The sequence below is a fragment of the Balaenoptera musculus genome, chromosome 16, assembly GCF_009873245.2.
Source record: "Balaenoptera musculus isolate JJ_BM4_2016_0621 chromosome 16, mBalMus1.pri.v3, whole genome shotgun sequence".
In the NCBI taxonomy this organism is placed as follows: Eukaryota; Metazoa; Chordata; class Mammalia; order Artiodactyla; family Balaenopteridae; genus Balaenoptera; species Balaenoptera musculus.
This window is the reverse complement of record NC_045800.1, coordinates 36,280,207-36,299,295: the sequence shown is the minus strand read 5'-3', so window position 1 is coordinate 36,299,295 and position 19,089 is coordinate 36,280,207.

The window sequence follows — 19,089 nt, the reverse complement described above, 5'->3', positions numbered from 1 at the left end:
ATGAGATCATTGCTGGGTAGAGTAATCTTGGTTGTAGGTTTTTCTCCTTTATCACTTTAAATATGTCCTGCCACTCCCTTCTGGCTTGCAGAGTTTCTGCTGAAAGGTCAGCTGTTAACCTTATGGGGATTCCCTTGTGTGTTATTTGTTGTTTTTCCCTTCCTTGGGCAATTCGTATACAATAATATCCAACTGTGAAATTGGAATAACTGTCACTGGGTAAAATTTACCTCAGGTGTGGCCAACTCAGCCAAGTATTTTGTTATTGTTGTCCAACTTGTGCTGCTTTGATAAAGAAATACATTCTTTATCAAAATGTTAGCATAAAATGTTTAATTAGTATTTAACCCAAAATATAATATATATTTAAAGAAAAACAGGCACAAAATTCACTAACAATAGAAAATTTTAACAAAGCAATACAAAAGTATGAGTAAACACTTTTAATAAAATTAGACTGAAACAAGTCTTTCTTAACTTGAAACCAAAGCCAGAAGAAAATGAAAAAGCTTTTAAAAGCCACTTACCAAAAAGACCTGGTAGAATAATTTTGTGAGCAAATTTTAAACATCTATACGGAATAAATTTTGTTACTGAGCCCTGGAACAATTTAAAGAAAAAGGAAATATTCCAAATACATGGTATAAACAACATTACACTATTGCCAAATCTTACTAAACTAAAAGAAAGCTACTGACCAATCTCACTTATGAATATCAACCAAAAAATATCCTAAACAAAATGTTAGTAAATAGAATTGGATAAGACACTGAAAGGATAGTAGATCATGAATAAGTGTAATTCATTCTAGATTGCAAGGATAATTTGATATAAGTAAATAAGTTAACATACTCTTTTAGCTGCCAAAAACATTTGTTTAATTCCAAATCTATTCCTGATTTTTAAAAAAATTTCTGAAGTAGGATGGAATGGATATTGCCTGAATATAAAAGATAAATACATATTGAAAATTTAAGGCCAGTATTTAGTGGATAAATAATGGAAATGTTTCCATTAAAGTCAGAAATAAGGATTTCTTAGATCGTCACAATTATTTAGTACTATTCTGAACATTTGAGACAATGCAACTAATCAAGAAAATGAAATAAGAGGTATACATTCTTGAAGGGAGGATGCAAAATTATCATAATTTCCAGCTAATATAATTTTATACTCATAAATGCCAGGAAAACAAACTGTAAAACTTTTGGAACTATTAAGAGTATCAGTAAGGTAGCTAGTTTTAAAATAAATATACAAAAATGCAGTCAGTCTTTTCATTTACCAATGATAACTAGTGAGAAAACTACCACATTTACAACAACTAAAAATAAAGAAAATCAAATAGAAAAATTACTAAAAAGAAATATACAGTAATACAAGTTATAAAACTCTATCAATGCACAAAAATTAACTGAAAATGGATTAAAGACTTGAACATAAGACCTGAAACCATAAAGCTTCTAGAATAAAACATAGTCAGTAAGCTTCTTGAAATACATAGGTCTTGGCAATGATTTTTAAATCTGATACTAAAAGAAAGAGTAACAAAAGCAAAAATAAACTGGGACTACATCAAATTACAAAGCTTCTGCACAACAAATGCAGCAATCAACAAAATAAAAAGGCAACATACTGCACAGGAGAAAATATTTGCAAATCACACATATGATAAGAGTTTAATATCCAAATATATAAGAACTCATATAACTGTGGTGATCATTTCACAATGTATACAAATATCAAATCATTACGTTGTACACCTGAAACTAATATAACGCTTTATCAATTATACGTCAATAAAAATGAATTTAAAGACATACCTTGCTTCTGGACAGAAAGATTTGGTGTTGTAAAGATGTCAATTCTCTTTAAAATAGACTACAAATTATATGAAATTTCAATAAAAATCCAACAAGATTATTTTACAACATGACAAAAATCACTTTCAAGTTCATCTGCAAAGACCATAACAAAGGAGTGGTAGGGAGGGGGTACGCACTTTCCCTATTAGATAGTAACATCTTGTATTTGGCAGATAACAACAACAACATGGATGGTATTGGCATAGGAAAAGACAGACTGTGAAGCGGGGGGGTGAGGGGGTAGATAATCACAGAAACAGACTCAAGTATTATGAAAGCTTAGTGTTGTTGGTTTGCAAACTCAGGAGCTTCCTGGGTGACATCTGAAACTGTCCCCCCCACCCCTCCATGGGGAGGCAAGCCACTCCCTATTGGTGGGTGGCAGGTTTAATAAGGAAGGGAACTTAACGATGTTTGCCATGGGTGGCTGCAAGATGAGTAGCTCTCTGCACCTGCCCCCCAGAATCTTAAAAGTTTATACAGAGGCCTTAACTGGGTTCAGTCATGCATACAGTCCAGATGGTCTCAACAACACAATACTCTCTCAAAGCTGTGTCCTTGAAGGGCTTCTAGGTAGGCAGAGTAGGTGGTACATGCATTCCGAGGACAGAGGAGGGGGCGAGAAGTCTCTGATTGCCCAGGGTCCAGCTTTCAGGTCAACTAGTAGTCACGTCCTCACCATGACCTCCTCCAACAAGTGTATGATAAATGTGGCATTTCAAATCACAGGGGAAAGATTTGCTATTCACTAAATAATTTGGGGCAACTGGCACCTTAAGGGAAAAATTACATGTCATGAATTCAATTCCAGGTAGATTAAAATTTTTAATAAATGTCAAAAGTGAAACAAAAGTCTGAGTACACACTTTTAATAACAATAAAGTGGAACAAGTCTTTCCTAACTTGACACCAAAGCCAGAAACCACAAAAGAAAATGCACTTACATAGAAATTAAGTACTTCCTGGCAGCAAAAACAAAAACAAAATAACACAATTATAGAAGTGTAAAAGACTTAGAAAAAACTAGTAACACACAGGATGGACAAAGAATTACTACTACAGGATGAAGAGCTCTTACAAACCAACTGTAAAAAGAAAAATGGTCAAAGACTATGAATAATTAATTCATGAAAGAACAAATTAAAATGGATGAAGAGTATGAAAAGATGTTCAGTTTCATTATTTTCTAAAACACAAACAAAACAACAAAAAACAAATCTTTTTAAACCATAAGATTGGCATCAGGTGAATCAAATGTTGGTATAGAGGAGGCAAATTTTTACCTCCACCCTCTTACTATTTTTGGCTGGGCCTGAGAATTAAACTGACATGGACAGATTAACAGGAGAAAAGTATACACATTTAAATTAAGTTTTACATGACACAGGAGCCCTCATAAGGAATGAAGACCCAAAGAAATGGCAGAACCTACATGCTTTTATATTAGGTTGAAAAAAAGAAGCAATTGTGGAAAAGTAACTAAACAATGTAGAGAGGCTAAAGGAAGGTAAGAATTATTTGAACAAGGTCTGTTTGTACAGAGTTCTTTCTGCCTCAGTTCCGTGTCTCTGGTGATAAGAACGTCTTCCTTTTTCGTGGCACAGAGATCACACCTTTCACATGGGAGTTTTATCTCCTGCTTTCAGGAATAAAAAGGAGGGTCTGAATGCCCATCTTGCCTCTGCTGTGTCTCAAGTGCCTTTAACGCAAAATAATCAATATGCCAAATCTGCGTATTTTGGGGTGACATGCTCTGAACTCCTTCACTGGCAAAGGAGGAAAAAAACTGGCATTCTTCCAAAACTTTTGATAGAGGTATGAATGGATACCTTTCTGGGAGGCATTTTTATCAATCTATATCACAATTATAATGGCACATCTCATTCAATCCAAGATCTCATATGTAGAAATTCTCCACAAAGACATAGTTACAGCATAGGGGGGAAAATGTGTAAACATGCCCGTTGTTTTAATAATGATAAAAGCAAAACTGAAAAAGCAAAACGTGACAAAATGTCCATCACTAGGTGATTGGTCAAGTAAATGAGACACTTGGCTACCATTAAAATTTAAGGCTGTAGTTTTTTATCTTTTGAGGTGGAAACACAAAATCAGCACATTTTTGAGTGGGAAAAAAATAGGCTGCAGTAAAGGATGAATTCATTTGTAAAACATATGTCCACATATCTATACATGTGTCCATGTACATTTAGAAATCTGGAAGTTTATCTCTGGATGGTGAGATTTGGTGATTTTATGGTCCTAATGGTTTTTTTCTCATTTTATTTTTATTCATTTATTTACTTGCGAAATGAGCATGTACCCTCTTAACTATAAAATATTAAGCTTTTCCAAAATAAGTCACCTTGCCAACCAGTTCCCCAACCCTTTTGGTTCTGTCCCTCCCTCTATACCAACAGTACCACATTTCTTCAATACTAAATTGCACATTTTTTTCTCACTAGGAGCCATCTTAAAATATATGGCATCTCACAATTGCTTTTGGCCAGGAGGCTGACATGACTTAGCTGTCAGTGCCTGTGTATGTGCAAACTTGGTTATAGTTATTTGTATTGTCATCAATTCAGTTAATTGCAGACATCACTGGTACTACATCTGTTGAGTATAACTGGCATTTAAAATTGCTTTGGTTACTGTTGCTACAGAACTAATCACCTCAAGACTTAATGGCTTAAAACAACAATCATTTTTAAAATTTATTTATTTATTTATTTATTTATGGCTGTGTTGGGTCTTCGTTTCTGTGCGAGGGCTTTCTCTAGTTGCGGCAAGCGGGGGCCACTCTTCATCGCAGTGCGCAGGCCTCTCACTATCGCGGCCTCTCTTGTTGCGGAGCACAGGCTCCAGACACGCAGGCTCAGTAGTTGTGGCTCACGGGCCCAGTCACTCTGCGGCATGTGGGATCTTTCCAGACCAGGGCTCGAACCTGTGTCCCCTGCATTGGCAGGCAGATTCTCAACCACTGCGCCACCAGGGAAGCCCAACAACAATCATTTTATTATCTCTCATAGCTTCTGTGGGCCAGGAATTCAGGAAGAGCTTGACCGGATGCTTCTGGTTAAGAAATCTCTCATGAGACTGCAGTCCCATAGCGGCTGGAATCAGAACAGCAGAGGTGGAGGGAGCAGGAGCACCTGGAAACTGGCAAAGCGTCTTTCTCTCTTCGCTAGTCTCAGGGCTTCTCCATGTGATCCTTCTGAGTTAGAATAGTTTGGGCTTCCTTGCAGCATGGCGGCCACAGACCAGCCAGACTGCTAACATGGAAGCTATGGGCTCTAGAGCAAATATTCCAGCAAACAAGGTGGAATTTGTATCATCTTTTTCAGACCTGGCTTCAGAAGTCATGCAGTGCCACATCGGATGCTTTCCACTGGTTACACGCAAGCCACAAACTAGCCTAGATTCAAGGAATGAGAAACTAGACTTCCCCTCTTAATGCGGCAGTAGTAAGCTTCTAGAAGCACATGTGGGACAAGAGCTATTATTGTGATCACCTTTGGGGAAAAAAATATCTGCCACAAAATGTTCTCAAAAAGATTATACTTGTGTTTAGCACTAAAATGTAAAGTTATCTTAAATCCAGAAAAGTACTACCTGATAAAAACAAATCCCTTTCCTTACGTATAACAGAACTCTTTCAATAGGTATAAAATAAAACTTTCAAGTGATAAGGGAGCAGTGTCTCATAGTTTAATTGGCAGAATTTATTCTGTCTTGGTGTCTGTTGGCAGAGATGGTCTTCCATTCACCTGTTCGGGTCCACTACCCACACTTCCTCCTTGCGAGGCTGATGGACATGCTCCTGTGCCCACTGGCTTCAGGTTGGGTTGGATCAGTGGAGAGGCCCAGCAGGATATGGGAGGGTGGGAGGGAGGGAGGGAGGGCAGGCGGACGGAGCATTCACTACCTGTTCTCCTCTGCCTGTGAGCTCCTGACTCAGGTTGTCGCTCTACAATTCGCTCCCCTTCCAGGTTTATGTAACATCCCCCATCCCTCTTTCTTTTATACTAAGGTAGTCACAGTTCCTCAGATGTTAGCCCTAGGTTTCTACACTTTCCTTTCTGGTTCCCCTACACCTTTGTAATTAGTGCCTTTGTAAATAAGTCCCTGACTGGTCAAGAGGTGTATAGAATAATGCTGCATTTTACAACTAATGGCATCTTAGAATAGATTAAACACAGCTTTAGAAGTGACTTCACTTTACATGTTAACAGGATGAACAGAGACTGGCCTGTCCAAGGCCTTCCCACTGTGGGGAGGTAGGCTGGTGAAGCTGGAAGCTAAGGGGAGAGACATCAGGCAAATTCCCTCCTGTAGAGAGGCGTGGTCACTGGGCTCTATGGGCGTGATCCACTGTGATATTTTCTGTTGTAATGCCCTTGTGCTACAAACACACTTTCAGTTATGTTTGCTTGGTGTTACAGCCTGATCTCATCTGTGGCATAGGCAAGGCCCAAAACCTACCTTGTTGTGTAGCAGAAATACAAGAGCAGCAGGAAGGAGAGACTGTTGCCAAAGCAAGAAATGACCTAAGAAGGATGGAGGATCTCACATAGAAACAGCTGACTGAAGGGATAAGTAAGAATCAGAATGGATAGTGACATGTATTATTTCTTCGTGTGATCTCAGATACCTGGGGAACCTCTGCTGTCGTATGTTGACTTCGGGGTCTCAAAGGAGAGGGGAGCTCCCTGAAGTCTGGGGACACCTAGGTTTCATAGTTTTAAACCTATTTAGGTGAGACTATTTGTTGAACACTTTTAGGCAATGAGCCCACTCTTAGCCATACTTCTCTGTCTACTGGTGGGAGGCAAGCCAGAACCTCCTAAATCACCTTGAAATCTGCTTAAAAATTTTAGCCATTTTCAATTCTGCCAGATACACCAGTGGTACACCTGCACTGAAAACTAGGCATATTCTTTGCAAGTAGAAATGGGTAAAGGACCTGTTCTTGCTTTCATTTGACACATTACTGAATCTTCTGAAACTTACCAAAATAGAGTATGCAGACTCTAACTGTTGTGGAAACTACCTTATAAAAATTCAGTTAACACTTCTTGAGTAAAAATTATTTCAAAGGTGACTGTCAAGTTGATGTCAACAATTATGAATCCTGTTTTTTCAATAATTCTAATTATTGAAATGTCAAGGAAAAATAGATTATATTCCCAAAAAAGGGATTAAAAAGGATCATTAGGAGAGCCAGAGCTTTGGCGCACCGTGTACTGTTTATACTGAAAGAGCTCTTGCAACTCCCTGTTTCTCCACTAACTTGTCTCTTTCCCATATTATAAGAATCCTCTATGTGCAAAGATCTCTGTTTCCACAACTGCAGCAGTTGTTACTTAACTTTCTTCCCTCAGGGTATTTAGAGTGTCTCCTAAAGATTAGCTGTGATGTTCCATTTTGCCAAAGGTGCCCACCTCCCTTGAACAAGACCTCCTCCAGCAAGATAATTCTTTAACGTTCCAGAGTTAAAAAGAAAATGTACTGAAAATGAGAATTAATCTGTAAGACAATCCCATTCTGAGGGCTGTCAACTTTCATTTGTGAATGGATTAATAAACATGGCTATGGAAGATTGACATAGGTTTATCTTTATATCATTTGGCCCCCGACTTAAGATCATTCAGGTCTAGAAAACCTACCTGCAACAGTAACCCTGGGCAAATAGTCCCAGGAATTCCAATTTTCCACATATGCCATGTTTGATACATACATTTTATGTCATAATTAGTAGGTAGAGAAATATAAAATATTATACAATGTGGCTGGTGAGGTAAAATGTTTGCTTTCAAAAATCTGAACTTTGAGGGCTTCCCTGGTGGCGCAGTGGTTGAGAATCTGCCTGCCTGCGCGTCTGGAGTCTGTGCTCCGCAACAAGAGAGACCGCGATAGTGACAGGCCCGCGCACCGCCATGAAGAGTGGCCCCCGCTTGCCGCAACTAGAGAAAGCCCTCGCACAGAAACGAAGACCCAACACAGCCATAAATAAATAAATAAATTTTTTTAAAAAATCTGAACTTTGAGACCCTAGAAATAGACTGGGAGAGCCTCTGCAATATTCTTTCAGCAGAGGTTCTCTATAAGGCCGGATTCTCCTAGTTGCGCATGTCAGAAACCCAATTCAAACTAACTTCTTTCAGAAACTCAAACTTGTCTAATAAGATCGTTCTAAAACTCTGGTTAAGATTTTTTTCAAGAAAACATGTCTTTTTCTCAGCTGTCCTCACCAATGGTAGATAAATAAATTAGTGCCCCTTTTTTATCTTTGCTGTGGTGAAATGGAATGAAAACATTTTACACTCAGCCTGTATTAGGTAGTGTTGCTATAAAAGCTCACGCTCCACTACAGTTCATGTTATAATGTTGAAGAGATGGTTTACATCCAAAAGATCTGTGCTTTGCATGATCCAAATGGATGATTGGGAATTAGGCCAAATTTTCCCTTAATTGATTTAATTTACTAAATTTTTTACTTTTGCAGATAAGTTAAAAGCCAGTATTTAAAAGCTTGCTACAATTAAATTTCTAAGAGCCAAGCAAACAAGTATAAAGAGTAATCTTTGACTATGCACCCAGAAATAGTTTCAGGCGTTAATTTTATCTCCACGTCTAAAATATATTCTAACATTCCATTCAGAGCCATTGATGAGAAAGTCGATGGAGTAACGGGGATGAGAGGCAACATTCCTCACTACAATTGCTCTCTTGAGCCAGAAAAAGCAGTCAAAGCTGTCTCACAGGAGCAGATCTCCCAAAGACCAGGACTGGGGGCAACTGGCCAAATCCTCCTGACAAACCTCAGCTATTACCTAATTACCCTCATTTGTCTTTGCTTTAAAAAGCTAGGGAATTCCCTCAGTTCTCAGCTCCAATGGAGCGGGAGAGAGACCTGGCCCATGGCATAGATGGATTTGGTTAACAGCTTGCTTTCAGCTGCAAGGGAACCTGGGGGGGTCTGTAAGTAACCGAACAAGGTCTGATTTGAGCTACTATTGCCAACACTGTCTGAAATTTCTATAAACACTCTCTCAGGTTCAGACATTGATCCAAGGAATGTATCTTGTAAGAAGGGGACATTGCCTCTGAATAATGGATTAGTGTATTTGATCAACTGGCTGACCACAAAGAGACAGCAAAAGATGAGAGAATGGGACACAGGTGAGTTAAGTTTTAATGAGGGGACTATAGAAAGGCACACATTAAAGGGCAATAGCAGTTAGGGCAGTGTATTAGGGTTCTCCAGAGAAACAGAACCAGTGTTATTTTATATATATAATATATAGGTTTTTAATATACATACATCATATATATATATATTTACATATCAACCAATACTCTATTGAGATATATATGTGCATATATATAGATATCTATGTCAATATCTATACATATATAGAGACAGAGAGTTTTATACACATACATATATAAAGAGAGTTATTATAAGGAATTGCTCACGTGATTATGGAGGTGGAGAAGTCCCTCGATCTACCATCTGCAAGCTGGAAACCCAGAAAAGCTGGTGATGCAGTTCAGTCTGAGTCCAAAGGCCTGAAAACCAGAGGGCTGATGGTCCCACTTCAAATGCAGGAGAAGACTGATGTCTCAGCTCAAATAGTCAGGCAGAGAGTGAATTTTCCCACCTGCCATCTTTTTGTTCTATTTAGGCCCTCAATGGATTGGATGAAGCCCACCCACATTGGGGAGAGCAATCTGCTTTACTCAGTCTATGGCTTCAAATCTCATCCAGAAACACCCTTACAGAAACACCCAGAAAAAACGTTCAGCCAAATATATGGACACCCCGTGATCCAGTCAAATTAATACACAAAATTAACCATCACAGGCAGGCTGCAATAGAAAGGGATAACCAGGAGAAAGCACTGAGATACTAGGTACCTAGAAATGCAGGAATCCAAGAAAAGGGTTTGGAAGCAGGAATCACAACATTTGTTCCCTTCACCATGATCTGGGATTTAACCTTGAACAACTGCTTTTGGGTATTCAGTGTAAGACGAGGTATTTGGAGAAGCAAGAGTGAGTCCCCTCTGAGTTCAGATGCATATTTCCAGGCCCACAAAAACAGTCAGTAACCAGTGAGATGCATTTTGTGGAAGGGAGAATGTCAGGAAAAGTACACATCAGCTGGAAAGCTCACAATTATTACTTACAAGTTAATGTCCTTGAGCTCCGTAAACCTCAGTACCTTTACCCAAAAAATGGAGATAAGACCTTTTAGGGTTGTTTTGAGGATTAGCAAAATGACTGGTGAGTAAAAAACACTCAATGAATGTAAGCTGTATCAATCGCTGCCATAACACACACACACACACACACACACACACACACATACGATGGTGAAAGCCTGGACCTTGGCCAAGGTCAACATCTCATTCTCAATGGCTAATATTCAACACATATTTGACAAAGATCAACTCTTTGTTTTGCTGACAACATTCTGATCAGCTGCTTGGCCATGGGGACAGAAATATGATGCACTGATTCTTAGCCGACCCTGTACTAGCACCAATATTAATTAGTTTATGCCAGGAATTCCTCAATAATGTAGGAATTAGCCAGGTCTGCACTTAAACTTAAAACCCGTTATGTCTTTAAATATAACTGAAAACTACCTAAGATGACCTGTGGGTTATTTCCTTCCACAAGCTTGCTGGATTTTTGGTACCAACAGTAGCATGGAATCCTAAAGGGTACTTATGAGAGAGTTTGTGAGAATCTTGTGTATTCCTCTGACAAGATTCTGTAACCATATACAAATGATTTAAATATTATTTCACATTAATCATGCTTTCTATACTAATTGCACACAGAATCAGCTAGATGATTCAGCTTTCCAGCATCTGTGGGAAGAGTGATTCTCAGCATTTGGAACCTGGGTGAGCTGTACCAGAATCACCTGTTAGGCGCCCTCCACTGCACCCCAGGGCATAATGAATCAGAATTTCTGTAAATGGGGCCCAGGAATCTTTATGTTTAACAAGCTCCCTGGATCATTCTTATTCAGAGCGAAGTTCAGAAGACACTGGGTTTAAGATGTAAGGTGGTATGGCTAATGTTAGAATTAACATTTCTAATATCAGAGCCCTTCGCCTTCAAACTCTGTGGCTGACATTCTATCAAAATTCAGTCTCTTTCTTTGCCTTATTTAAGAACAATTCAGTTAATAGAATCATTCAAAAAATGAAACACTTTTCCATGCCTTTGGGTCAGCATTCTGGATTCAATTTAATTGTAGATAATTAAAGAGCAGAAACACAGAGCGGGGAAAGTTCAGTTGTTTAAAGGCTCTGATCTGTGACCGTGGGTAACTTCTCTGCACTTCTACTACCCCAGGGGTAGTTCTCAGAGGTGAGCTATTCCTCACCTGTCTCATCAGTACACTCTCCCTATATCACGCTCATCACACGTGCTGTGTCCTGCCTTGCACACGTGCCTTGCACACTTGGTGTTCTGCACATGTCATGGTTATGCTACAGTCATTTCTCAGCTGGGGAAGTGCTAGGCTTTCCCTAATTGAGTAACTGCACACTCTCAGTGGATGACGGTCAGTTTTTGTGATTCATTTCTTTTCCTCCACGTGATGTTTGCTCTGACCATATTTATTGCAATGCAGTTTTACATCTATTGAACTTAATAAGGAAAAAAATTGAACTTATATTTTGTAGGTTTTTTTCACTTCACTTGTCTTCTAATAATCATTTTTATTATATTTTTAAATGCATAGCTGTGTCACAGATTTATAAAACATTCCTTCACCAAAAATAGTTTGCAAAGCACTGCTCTATAGCCCATTTTGTAAACAACTTCAGACAAAACAGCTCTAATTTACCATATTCTCACTTGCTAACCAGGAGGGGGTTGTACTAGATCAGCCATGAGATTCTCTAGGTCTGTAATTCTCTGTGTATACAGTATATCTCATTTTCCTATGGGTGGATTATTCACTTGTGAATTATCCATGATAAACTTTTATATCTACACTGATGTTTTGCTGCCTCTCCTCATAGCTCTGCACCATCTCTCCCACTGTGAGACCGTGTAGGTCTAAAGAATAAAGAACATTTTAATAATAGCCCAATCAAAATGTAATTAAGAAAGGTAATTTGGCACCAAAAATATCATATAATACATATCAAAAATAAATTCTACATAGTTCTTGCCATCTGCTATTTTGAATTACCACTTCTCTTCTCCACTGAGATTTAAATATTTATATCAATGTATTGAAGTATGCATTTCTTTTTGATCTCCCTGCATGTGCCTTATCATAGTAGAAATCACATTTTATTATAATCATTTGTGTAACATTTCAGCTTCTTTGCTAAACATTTAGCTTCACAAGAATGGAATGCATTTCTGTCTTACTCACCACTTAGTTCTACTGTTTAGATAGCCTCTGACATATTAATAAATATTTATGTGATTGAATGAGTGAATGGATGAATAAATGAATTTCTTAGAGGAAGAAACATGGATTAGTCTTTCATTTCTTTATTGTCTCCTGAGTATTTCTTGTCTATTACCTTCCTTTTGTTCCATAATCTCTGAGCACAAATTATATAGTTTGAATAGAATCTAAGATTTCATGTGTCTGTTCAGGGAGCCATAGTTACAAGATGTCTTAATTCCTTCTCAGGTTTTTGTAAAGTGCCAAATGCCCAGAATAACTGTTATCTGTTAAGTCTACTTCTGATAAGTTATCAACCTCTCTCCCTTTCTGTTTTGGATTAGACATCATAAATTTTGCTTTTAGATTTTTATTGATGATCACATCACATCTCTCTTGCTTGCATTGCATAAGCAGGGTTTTGGTTTTGTCTTCTTTTTTAATGTATTTAGCCAGCAGGAGCTTAAAAAGCAAAGTGTTTTAATTTAAGAAATTACTTTTTTTCTCCAGAGAAAGTGTAGACAAAGCAAGTTGAAAGAGAGACCCAATTAAATAAACTTCTGTCTCTGGGCATGAGATTCCCAAGGTCTGCATGCTTCACACGTAATACTAACAAGGCCTTCCTTTTTGGATTTACTCTGCTTAGAGTAAGGAATGACATCACAATATGCATTACTCCCAGTGCTTTCAAAATGTGCTGACTTGCTGAAAGTTTCCAAATGGCTTCTTTGTAAGCTGTTAGGGACCATATGGCTAGCTGTAGATAAACAAGTTTCAACATATGGACCATAACACATACATGGCACTGCTTCACTACTGCAGAAAATTAAGAAAAGGTTGCTCTCCTGACACGAGAAACTCATGCTAAAGATGCAGCACCATGTAGCGGAGGGCCTGCCCTAAGTTGCACATAGGAAAGCTTAATTCCAGCTCCTTCCTGCCCACTCACTGCACGTGTCACTTGATTACACCAAGTCTCCTGGATTTCCTCATCTGAAAATTAAAAAGAATGCCAAGTCAACATTGGCTTTCCTCCTCCTCTTTCCCTCCTTCTTTCCCTCTCTCCTTTTTTACCTTCCTTCCTATTAAGAAATATTTATCAATGTTTTATAGTTCTCAGCACATGGGTCTTTTACCTCCTTTTTTAGGTTTATTCCTAGGTATTTTATTGTTTTTGAAGTGATTTTAAACAAGATTGTTTTTTACTTTCTCTTTCTGATACTTCATTGTTAGTGTAAAGAAATGCAACAGATTTCTGTATATTAATTTTGTATTCTGCTACCTTGCTGAATTCATTTATTATTTCTAATAGTTTTTGTCTGGAGTCTTTAGGGTTTTCTCTATACAGTATCATGTCATCTGCAGATAATGACAACTTACCTCTTCCCTTCCAATTTGGATACCTTTCATTTCTTTTTCTTGCCTTGTTGCTGTCACTAGCACTTCCAATACTATGTTGAATAGAAGTGGTAAGAGTGGACATCCTTGTCTTGTTTCAGATTATAGCAGGAAGGCTTTCAGCTTTTCACTGTTGAGTATTATGTTGCCTGTGAGTTTGTCATAAATAGCTTTTATTATGTTGAGATATGTTCCCTGTATACCTACTTTGGTGAGACTTTTTGTTATGAATAGATGTTGAATTTTATCAAATGCTTTTTCTGCATCTATTGAGATGATCATGTGGTTTTGTCTTTTTTTGTTAATGTGATGTATCATACTGATTGATCTGTATATCTTGAACCATCCTTGCTGCCCTGGAATGAATCCAACTTGATCATGGTGTATGATCCTTTTTATGTATTGTTGGATTCGGTTTGCTAAAATTTTGTTGAGGATATTTACATCTATATTCATCAAACATATTGGCCTGTAATTTTCCTTTTTTGTAGTGTCTGTCTGGTTTTTGTATCAGGGTGATGGTGGCTTCATAAAATGACTTTGGAAGTGTTTCCTCCACTTCAATCTTTTGGAATAGTTTGAGAAGGATAACTATAAGTTCTTCCATTGAAAAAGGAAACACTGATAAAGGAAGTTGAAGATGATTCAAAGAAATGGAAAGATATCCCATTCTCTTGGATTGAAAATTCATATTGTTTAAATGGTCATACTACCAAAAGCAATCTATGGATTTAATGCAATCCCTATCAAATCATCCATGACATTTTTCACAAAACTAGAACAAATAATCCTAAAATTTATATGGAACCACAAAAGACCCAGAATTGCCAAAGCAATCCTGAGGGGGGGGTGGGAAACAAAGCTAGAGCCATAACCCTCCCAGGCTTCAGACAATACTACAAAGCTACAGTAATCAAAGCAGTGTGGTACTACTGGGCATATACTCAGAGAAAACAGTAATTCAAAAACACACATGCACCCCAATGTTCATTGCAGCACTATTTACAATAGCCAGGTCATGGAAGCAACCTAAATGCCCATCGACAGACAAATGGATAAAGAAGATGTGGTACATATATATAATGGAATATTACTCAGCTATAAAAAGGAACAAAATTGGGTCATTTGTAAAGACGTGGATGGACATAGAAACTGTCATACAGAGTGAAGTAAATCAGAAAGAGAAAAACAAATATGATATATTAACACATATATGTGGAATCTAGAAAAATGGTACAGATGAACCAGTTTGCAAGGCAGAAATAGAGATACAGATGTAGAGAACAAATGTATGGACACCCAGGGGGGGAAAGGGTGGGGTGGGATGAATTGGGAGATTGGGATTGACATATATGCACTAATATGTATAAAACAGATAACTAATGAGAACCTGCTGTATAGCACAGGGACCTCTACTTCATTTCGCTGTACACCAGAAACTAACACAGCACTGTAAAACAACTATACCCCAATTTAAAAAAAAACAAACAAAAAAACAGTGTGGTATTGGCACAAAAAACAGACATATAGATTCAACCGAACAGAATAGAGAGCCCAGAAAGAAACCTATAAACCTATGGTCAATCAATCTTAGACAATGGAGGCAAGAATATACAATGGAGAAAAGACTATCTCTTCAGCAAGTGGTATTGGGAAAGCTGGACAGCCACATGTAACTCAACGAAGTTAGTGCATACCCTCACACCATACACAAAAATAAACTGAAAATGGTTTAAAGACCTAAATATAATACATGATACCATAAAACTCCTAGAAGAGAATATAGGCAAAACTTTCTTGGACATATATCATAGCAATATTTTCTTAGATCAGTCTCCCAAGGAAAAGAAATAAAAACAAAAATAAATACATGGTACCTATTCAAACTTAAAAGCTTTTGCACAGCAAAGCAAACTATCAACAAAAAGAAAAAACAACCTACAGAATTGGAGAAAGTATTTGCAAACAATGCAAATGACAATGGGTTAATTTCCAAAATATACTAACAACTTAAACAACTCAATGTAAAGAAAAAAACAAACCCCAACAACCCAATCAAAAAATGGGCAGAAGACCTAAATAGACATTTCTCCAAGGAAGACATACAGATGGCCAGCAAGCACATGTAAAGATGCTCAACATTGCTAATTATTAGAGAAATGCAAATCAAAACCACAATAAGGTATCATCTCACACCGGTCAGAATGGCCATCATCAAAAAGTCTACAAAGAGGGGCTTCCCTGGTGGCGCAGTGGTTAAGAATCCACCTGCCAATGCAGGGGACACGAGTTCGAGCCCTGGTCCAGGAAGATCCCACATGCCACGGAGTAACTAAGCCCGTGAGCCACAACTACTGAGCCTGCGCTCTAGAGCCTGCGAGCCACAGCTACTGAGCCTGTGTGCCACAACTGCTGAAGGCCAGATGCCTAGAGCCCGTGTTCTGCAACAAGAGAAGCCACCGCAATGAGAAGCCTGCGCACAACAAAGAGTAGCCCCCACTCGCCGCAACTAGAGAAAGCCCGCGTGCAGCAACGAAGACACAATGCAGCCAAAAATAAATAAATAAAATACATTAATTTAAAAAAAAAGTGTACAAGGAATAAATGCTGGAGAGGGTGTGGAGAAAAGGAAACTCTCCTACACTTCTGGTGGGAATGTAAATTGATATAACCACTATGGAAAACAGTATGGAGATTCCTTAGGAAAGTAAAAATATAGCTACCAAACTAAAAGTAGAGCTACCATATGATCCACCAATCCCACTCCTGAGCACATAACTGGAAAAGACAAAAACTCTAATTTGAAAAGATACATCCACCCCAAAGTTCACAGCAGCACTATTTGCAATAGCCAAGACATGGAAGCAACCTAAGTGTGCACCAACAGATGAATGCATAAAGATGTGGTACACACCCACACACACTAGAATATTACTCAGCCATAAAAAAGAATGAGATAACGCCATTTGCAGAGACTGGTTCAAGATGGCGGAGTAGAAGGACGTGCTCTCACTCCCTCTTGCGAGAGCACCAGAATCACAGCTAACTGCTGAACAATCATTGACAGGAAGACACTGGAACTCACCAAAAAAGATATCCCACGCCCAAAGACAAAGGAGAATCCACAATGAGACGGTAGGAGGGGCACAATCACAATAAAATCAAATCCCAAAACTGCTGGGTGGGTGACTCACAAACTGGAGAACACTTATACCACAGAAGTCCACCCACTGGAGTGAAGGTTCTGAGCCTCAAGTCAGGCTTCCCAACCTGGGGGTCCGGAAACGGGAAGAGGAATTCCTAGAGAATCAGACTTTGAAGGCTAGCGGGATTTGATTGCAGGACTTTGACAGGACTGGGGGAAACAGAGTCTCCACTCTTGGAGGGCACAAACAAAGTAGTGTGTGCATCGGGACCCAGGGGAAGGAGCAGTGACCACATAGGAGACTGAACCAGACCTACCTACTAGTGTTGGAGGGTCTCCTGCAGAGGTGGGGGGTGGCTGTGTCTCATCGTGAGGACATGGACACTGGCAGGAGAAGTTCAGGGAAGTACTCCTTGGTGTGAGCCCTCCCAGAGTCCGCCATGAGTCCCACCAAAGAGCCCAGGTAGGCTCCAGTGTTGGGTCGCCTCAGGCCAAAGCACCAAAAGGGAGGGAACCCAGCCCAACCCATCATCAGGCAAGAGGATTAAAGTTTGCCTGAGCTCTGGCTACGAGAGCAAGAGCCAGCTCTACCCACCATCAGTCCCTCCCATCAGGAAACCTGCACAAGCCTCTTAGATAGCCTAATCCACCAGAGGGCAGACAGCAGAAGCAAGAAGAACTACAGTCCTGCAGCCTGTGGAACAACAGCCACATTCACAGAAACATAGGCAAGATGAAAAGGCAGAGGGCTATGTACCAGATGAAGGAACAAGATAAAACCCCAGAAAAACAACTAAATGAAATGGAGATAGGCAACCTTCCAGAAAAAGAATTCGGAATAATGATAGTGAAGATGATCTAGGACCTCGGAAAAAGAATGGAGGCAAAGATCGAGAAGATGCAAGAAACGTTTAACAAGGACCTAGAAGAATTAAAGAACAAACAGAGATGAACAATACAATAACTGAAGTGAAAAATACACTAGAAGGGATCAATAGCAGAATAACTGAGGCAGAAGAACGGATAAGTGACTTCGAAGACAGAATGGTGGAATTCACTGCCACGGAAAAGAATAAAGAAAAAAGAATGAAAAGAAATGAAGACAGCCTAAGAGACATCTGGGACAACACTAAACACAACAACATTCGCATTATAGGGGACCCAGAAGGAGAAGAGAGAGAGAAAGGACCCAAGAAAATATTTGAAGAGATTATAGTTGAAAACTTCCCTAACATGGGAAAGGAAATAGCCACCCAAGTCCAGGAAGCACACAGAGTCCCAGGAAGGATAAACACAAAGAGAAACACGCCGAGACATGTAGTAAGCAAACTGGCAAAAATTAAAGACCAAGAAAAATTATTGAAAGCAGCAAGGGAAAAACGACAAATAACATACAAGGGAACTCCCATAAGGTTAACAGCTAATTTCTCAGCAAAAACTCTACAAGCCAGAAGGGAGTGGCATGACATATTTAAAATGATGAAAGGGAAGAACCTACAACCAAGATTACTCCAACCAGCAAGGATCTCATTAAGATTCAATGTAGGAATCAAAAGCTTTAGAGACAAGCAAAAGCTAAGACAATTCAGCACCACCAAACCAGCTCTACAACAAATGCTAAAGGAACTTCTCTAAGTGGGAAACACAAGAGAAGAAAAGGACCTACAAAAACAAACCCAAAACAATTAAGAAAATGGTCATAGTAACATACATATCAATAATTACCTTAAATGTGAATGGATTAAATGCTCCAACCAAAAGACACAGGCTTGCTGAATGGATACAAAAACAAGACCCATATATATGCTGTCTACAAGAGACCCATTTCAGACCTAGGGACACATACAGACTGAAAGTGAGGGGATGGAAAAAGATATTCCATGCAAATGGAAATCAAAAGAAAGCTAGAGTAGCAATACTCATATCAGATAAAATAGACTTTAAAATAAAGAATGTTACAAGAGACAAGGAAGGACACTACATAATGATCAAGGGATCAATCCAAGAAGAAGATATAACAATTAAAACTATATATGCACCCAACATAGGAGCACCTCAATACATAAGGCAACTGCTAACAGCTATAAAAGAGAAAATCGACAGTAACACAATAATATTGGGGGACTTTAACACCTCACTTACAGCAATAGACAGATTATCTAAAAAGAAAATTAATAAGGAAACACAAGGTTTAAATGACACAATAGACCTGATAGATTTAATGGATATTTATAGGACATTCCATCCAA